Source organism: Rissa tridactyla, chromosome 3, assembly GCF_028500815.1.
Source record: "Rissa tridactyla isolate bRisTri1 chromosome 3, bRisTri1.patW.cur.20221130, whole genome shotgun sequence".
Lineage (NCBI taxonomy): Eukaryota > Metazoa > Chordata > Aves > Charadriiformes > Laridae > Rissa > Rissa tridactyla.
The window spans coordinates 116270690-116276748 of record NC_071468.1 but is presented as its reverse complement, the minus strand read 5'-3'; positions in this window follow the sequence as shown (position 1 = coordinate 116276748).

Sequence of the window (6059 nt, the reverse complement as noted above, 5' to 3'; positions counted from 1 at the left end):
AAGGAGGTGTGAGGGACAGGGTAAGCAGATGACTGTCACGTGGTTTAAAATAACATATTTTGGAAGCAGTATCCCATACTCACAACCGGTTCCTAAGCAGTTGGCGCGTAATACATAAATACAATAAATACAATAATACAGCATAATGCAAAACAAACCCCAAAGACGAAGAGTTCACTTTACCAATAGCATCGGACTGTCCCAATACCCTCTTGCTCTTTCTAGGCCTAGGTAAGAAATAGATTTTTTTTTTTTTTTTTTTTCCTAAGCAGTCTCATCTCAGACATTCCCTCTTCTTAGATGCCGAATCTAGGCTGGGCTGTCGTGCTGCAAGTACTCTTATCCCGCGCTACTGTGTAGTCGCCAGGCGACCGATGGCGTGTTGTAGCACCTACCTCTCTGTGCACTGTTTACAGTGGTTGTCTCGGAGCCTGGTCTGCCGTCTGTGCCACAGAATACCTGGGCACACAGGGGTGGAAGGTAGAAAGCAGCATATCGTGACTTCGCAGCTAAGGAGTAGAGAAGCATAGCATCTGAAACAAGCCTGATGAAGGCTGAGTGTAGATGGCCTTAAATATATACAACAGTTGGCGTGCTTGACTCTCAACGACTCCGGAACGGTTCTTCAGAAGCTGTTCCTGCACTTTGGAGAGAAGCAACTCCAGGGATGTCAGACTAGTAAGGGCCGAAAAGCACCTCCCGAGGAAAGTCCGGACGCCTGAAGCTGTCGGTGGTCAATGTGCTGTCAGAGGTGAGGCACCGAGGCCTCATTGAGGGTCTGGAGTTCTCCAGAGTATCTCAAACCGAGTGAGAAGAAAAGCGTGGTGTTCTGCACAAGCCTTACTTCTGCTCTGCCTTTGGTTAGCGTCTTGCAAGTTCAGTTCCTCATCGCTCAGTGCAGAAGGTGTGGGGTGGGTGGAGGAGTGTTTACAACTGATGTAAATATTTGTATGGTTGAGCCGGAGGGAATGATTGGAGAATATTGGAGAATATTGCAACAGTTGGTACAAATGTTGCACATTAACGGTAAAACTTAAAAACCTGTGTAATTTAAATGAAGTATATAACACTCCTGAGCTGCTACGCAGCTAAAATTGGTGCCTTCTCTGCAAACCCGAGATTAAAAAAAAAAACAAAAACCAACCAAAACAAACACCACTTCTTGATTCCAAACTCTTCGTTATGCACAAGGAAAACTTGTGCATACGTGTAGCTGGCTGTGGTTAAGTAAAGCTGCAAAGTCCATTATGTCTTTTTTTTTTTTTTTTTTTTAACCGAATGAATTTTTATAGGTTAATGCAATGACCAGATGGTGTTAATTTCAGCTGTAATTCTTTGCTTTGTATAGGAATGTAGAAAAGTTGTTTGATAGGTTTATCTATGAAAAGGTTCTTGTAAAGCACAGGAAGATAAAGTGGTAAACTTCAGTTGTACCTCATAACCTTGCTAGGGGGAAAGGAAAAAAAAAAACCACAAAAAACTGTATATTTTGGTAGTCTAAACTGACAGTTTGTGAAACAAACATGACATTCCATGTTATTTAAGTGGTACAAATGAAATATGAGTTCTAACAGAAGATGCGACGTTTGGTTATCTGTATGCCATGTAAAGGTATACCGCAATAAACGGCATTTTGGCAAGAATGCGTCTGATCTGTGACCATCGCTCTATATAATCCATCACAAAGTAGATCTGGTTCTTAAGATTGCCCAGGTCCTTAAGGAAGTTGGGTTCCAAGTATGAAATGTGAATTTTGGTGCTGAAGATAGGGAGGTTCAGCTCAGGATTTGAAGGGGATGAGTGAGACCTTCCTCTCCTTTCCCCTGCCCTGGCTGTCCGGGTTTTGGGGAGCTGCTCTGCCCCGGGGCAGTGATGTGGGATAAGAACGGGCTGGAGCTGAGACTTGCATGAAATCTTTGTTAGAACCCTGCGGCGTTTCATGCTGGTTCTGATTTTTGGGAGCTCTCCTTGCTTGTGCAGCGCAGTAACTGTCCCCAAAAAAGGTGGAAAAAGTTGTAAATCTTCCCCAGGGCTCCCTCTTGCTACCTGTCTTCTGCCTCCAGGAGTACGAGAGCAGGGAGGGCTGCAGGAGGGGCAGCTCCAAGTCTTTCTATTGGAACGTGCTTCCCAAGGCAAATGTGGAGATTGTACCCCCAAGGAGGGAGAACAGAGCAGGCCTGCCTTAAGTGTGAGAGCAACGTACACCGTTCTGGTGTACGGCATCAATTAATTACTCTGGGGTGCTATGGCTTGCATGGGAGGAGGAGGAGAGCAAGATGTCCTTCACAAAACAGGGAAGTCAAAAGCTGCTGCCTGTCTGGGTGGGTCTTACTGCGCTTTATACAATTATTTTCTTTTCCAAGGCTTTAAGCTGTAAGAAACTTAATTTTTCTGGTTTGTAAACTAGCCACCTTATTTTTCAGTTTATAATCTCCTCTTGGTCGCACTGGAACCCTGCAGGCTTTGTGTTTCCCAACCAGAAAACGTTTGCAGGGATCTTGGGAATCAGAAAGTTTTGGGTTTGGGATCAGGCAAAAGAATTGAGGGATTGAGTTTAGAAGACTTTGCTTCCATAGGGAAACAAAGCTGGAAAGCGCTTTCAAACTGCATGCCAGCTTTTGCCGGTCCCTTGGGCTGGGTAAAAGACTTGTGTGAGATCAGAGTTGACTTTTGCATAGCAGTGTCTTACCGGCTATCAGTTCTCTTCCTCGGGCCTTCCCAAGACTTTTGCTTCCACTTTTCTAATTAGTGATTAATGCAGGAAGTTAAGGTGGCGGGGAGGGAAAAAAATGAACTGCTGTGGTCTACGTGAAAACCCTTGCAAGTGAAACGCAGGGTCTGATCCTCAGTGTGGACTTTAGAGAAACTTGGTTGTGCTGAAACACTGCAGAAGGGAGAGTCTGCCTCTGTCTTCTGGCACAGCGTGGCCTGGGTTTTCCCAAGTCACGTTTCTCTTCGCTGTGCTTCCTGACTTTCTTCTTCCTCCACGCTGGAGCAATTATCACATTTGCTCTCGCTCACAAGTGAGACGCAAAGAATGCGGCTGGCAGAAAATCTGACCCCTTCATTGTTCAGGGAAAAATGAGCTGGAGGCTGTAAATGCACCGAATGTCAAGGAAGGCAAACTATGAGAGGAGGGGGACTTTTCACAATTCTCACTTTGTCAGGTTGCATTAGACCCTATAAAGGAAGCTAAAGCAAATCTAAAAGGCTGTATAATCTTGTAATTGAAATAGAGAAGAGGAAGGGGAAAAGAAAAAAAAAAAAGGCTGCTCTACGGGGGTACTGAGGAGAAAAGCTATTTCAGACATTTCATAAATGCCTTATCTGGGTCTTCATCAGGACTAGTGCGTACGTTGACGGAAATGAGGAATGGAATAAAGGTGCAGGGTGAAATTTGCTCCATTCGAGGTAGCAGCAAAACTCAACCCCCCCCCCTTTAAATACGCAGGAGATGAGGCAGAGGCTCAAAGCCAAATATTTCCTTGGCGTGCTGGGGTGGCGTTTAGCTCGTGAAGCTGGAAGCCTGGTGGACAGCATTTTTAATAAGCTTGTCAAATTAGAGGACAGCGATTTTACTGCAGAAAAATGGAGTGTCTGCACTAAGGACAGAGGGGAGAAAAGGTCTGGCCTCAGCAGTGTGCAGGATCTTACGAAAGGATCTGACAGGTAGAAAAAATTAAGAGACAGGATGCTGCTACGTGGGGTAAAATATAAAACAGATTCACTAAAAGTAGATTGTGCCAGACTGATCAGATCTCTTGCTTTCTGATAGCAGGGGTTTTTTTCAGTCAAAGGCAACCTAATCTAATTGAATTTCAGGAAAGCAATTGATCGGTGCCACGCAGAAAATGAATAATCCAAAGGAGGAAGCTGGGGATTAGCGGAAGAGCTGTAAAGTGTGGAGGAGTGGGGTAAGGAGGAGCCTGCAGCAGGCCCTGCAAGACAGGGAGCAGCGAGGAAAGACCTCATTTGGGGGCCGTCTTTCTAAATATTGTTTGAAACGGAAGGGAATACACGGAATTACATTCGCTGTTGGGAATTCGGTCAGCCTCAACAGTGTCGAATATTTTAATGTTCTGACAAGTAACAATTAGGATCAACTTCTAACAGGACAAGGTCAGGGGATTGGAGGGGGTAGCAACAGGAATTTCTGCTCTGACCTGGGAATAAGACAGAGGAAGAAAGGGCTAGGTGAATTAGTCAGCTTTAGAATAATTATCTGACTGATGCAGCTGTAAGAAAGGAAAAAATAAATAACTACAGAATGTAGTAGCGAAGGCATTTCCAGAAAATAGAGGGAATTTTCAGCATTGTGGGTATCATTATACAAAGAGCTAGCGAGCCCCTCACCATCAGCTACATGCTGTAGGATGAATTCATGCTGGGAAGGAACGGAGGAAAAGCATTAAAATGATGTGGGAGTACAGAGTCTCTTCCCACAGTAAACTAATGGTGTTTGGTTTGTTCAGCTCGGGAAAACACAAACTGACGGGTCCTACAGTTGCTGTCCGCACGCTTGTTGTGGTACAGGACAATACAAAAGATGGAGAGGAGCATTTTAGGCTAAAGAATAATATGGGACGAAAGAAAAAAAAAAAAAACAACCAGAAACTGGCATGTATAAACATTGAAATAATTAAAAACCTTGAGAATCTTTCCATTAACGGTGGGGACAAAAGATCAAAATGGATTGACTACAAAGTTTGATGTTCAGGAAGATTATGGTATGAAATGTTCCTGACCCAGTAGAACGTCTTTCAGCCAATGGTCTATGCAAAGAATACAGACACCAGTTAAAACCCTTTCCTCACTTATCCTGTTTTTCCTCCTCTAGATGATAGGAGTTTTTTAGGCCACTTCACTATAAGCTGAGAATGAAATTCTTTGTCTAATGCAGAAAAGTTCAGCTGATCACATTTCCAGGTGGAGGTTTCTGGAAAGCCACCTCTTTTAAGAAACTAGATTATTAGGCAAGTCAGCGTCACTTCTGTTAGGAGAAAATGCGAAATAGGTCGTCTTCAACCTGTTTCCTCAAACCGTCAAACTTTCCAAATTACACCTCTCTCCCTGCAAACACTGCCCGGAAAAAAAAAAATCCTAATTCAAACTTTAAACCGTCACGCTTCTACACTTACCATTGCTTAGAGCATGGTGCAGATAAACCGGGAGGTGACCAGCAGAAGTAGGGAGGTGATTGTCCCCCTGTACTCAGCACTGGTGAGGCCACACCTTGAGAATTGTGTCCAGTTCTGGGCACCTCAATACGAGAGAGATACCGAGGTGCTGGAGCGAGTGCAGAGGAGGGCAAGGAAGCTCGTGAAGGGCCTGGAGAATAAATCTGATGAGGAGCGATTGAAGGAGCTGGGACTGTTTAGTTTGAGGAAGAGGAGGCTGAGGGGAGACCTCATCACTCTCTACAACTACTTGAAAGGCCATTGTAGAGAGGTTGGTGCTGGTCTCTTCTCACAGGTAATTAGCGATAGAACAAGAGGGAATGGGTTCAAGCTGCAGCAGGGTAGGTTTAGGCTGGACATTAGGAAAAAATTCTTCCCAGAAAGAGTGGTCAGACACTGGAATAGGCTGCCCAGGGAGGTGGTGGAGTCACCATCCCTGGATGTGTTTAAGACTCGTTTAGATGTGGTGTTAAGGGATATGGTGTAAGGGAGAACTTTGTAGAGTGGGGTTGACGGTTGGACTCGATGATGCCAAGGGTCTTTTCCAACCTAAATGATTCTATGATTCTAGCAAGATTTAGCCCCACTGGCATAAAAGCAGCAAATGTAAGAGGAAAACATGGGAACAGAGAAAGGATGATGCAACATGTAGCCATCTGGAGCAGTATGCTGCTTCAGGTATCGGCACTGCTGGGTTTATGAATTGCCTTTTAGTCTGCTCTCTGCACACAGACGGTCTCATCTTACCCTAGTGCCAATGGTTTGCTCTTATTTACCACATCTTTTATTTACTCCAGTTTACTACTCTTCTTCCTCTAGTGTGCTTTAGCATGGGAAAAGCAGCTGGGCAGCCTTCCAGACCATTCTTTGAGATGATACAAA